The sequence below is a fragment of the Carlito syrichta genome, unplaced genomic scaffold (assembly GCF_000164805.1).
Source record: "Carlito syrichta isolate Samal-C Ts95f unplaced genomic scaffold, Tarsius_syrichta-2.0.1 Scaffold306507, whole genome shotgun sequence".
NCBI classification, from domain to species: domain Eukaryota; kingdom Metazoa; phylum Chordata; class Mammalia; order Primates; family Tarsiidae; genus Carlito; species Carlito syrichta.
Window position 1 is genome coordinate 232,293 of NW_007250603.1, and position 643 is coordinate 232,935.

Genomic DNA, 643 nt, shown 5'->3' on the forward strand with positions numbered 1-643 from the left:
GTCTCATCAAGTTGCCCAGGCGAATCTCGAATCCTGCGGCTCCTTGCAGTCCTCCGGCCTCCGCCTCCCAAGGGCTAGGATGGCAAGCGTGAGGCCCCGCCCGCGCAATTATCTTTAAAGGGCGGAGAGATTCGGTCGGCTAGGCTTTGTACCTTTCCCGCAGAAGCGCGGTCTCCGGGAGACGCGTAGTTGGGGGGGAGGCGCGGCGCGCCGCGGGGCATCCTGGGAGATGTAGTTCCGAGGGGGCGGGCGCCTCCCGCGCGCACGCGCGCACGCCCGGCCGGCTGGAGGCTGCGCCGTCTGCTCTTTGTCCTCGACCGCCGCAGGAGAGGTGTGTGCGCTAGTGGGAGCCCAGGGGCCCCGCCCGCTCGCCCCGGCCCATTTGGACCTGGCGGGTCCGCCCCGGAGGGCCGGGCGGTCGAGCGCGTGCGCGGCGGGCGCGGGGCGCGGGCGTCCTGGCCGTCACGTGACCCGACGCGGGTGTCCGGGCCGAAGCCCGCGGGCCCGGCGTGGGGCCCTGCGTGGCCCAGGAACTGGGCGGGGACGTGGGCGTCGGAAGCGGCGGCCGGAGCCTGCGGGGTCCCGGGTGTCTTGGCGGGGCTGAGCGCGTGGGGTCGGGCTTCAGGCCCGGGAGTCCCTCGAG

At 74.3% G+C, this 643-nt stretch overlaps 1 protein-coding gene across 2 annotated transcripts in view; it reads left to right on the forward strand.

The window, feature by feature from the left end:
* Positions 1-309: 309 nt before the first annotated feature.
* Positions 310-643, forward strand: part of ZNF84 (zinc finger protein 84) — a 28,244-nt gene continuing 27,910 nt past the window's right edge. For both annotated transcript variants that reach the window (XM_008063044.2, XM_008063045.1), the window contains exon 1: positions 310-331. The gene's annotated coding sequence lies outside the window, so the exon portion shown is untranslated. The remainder of the gene's footprint in view (positions 332-643) is intronic.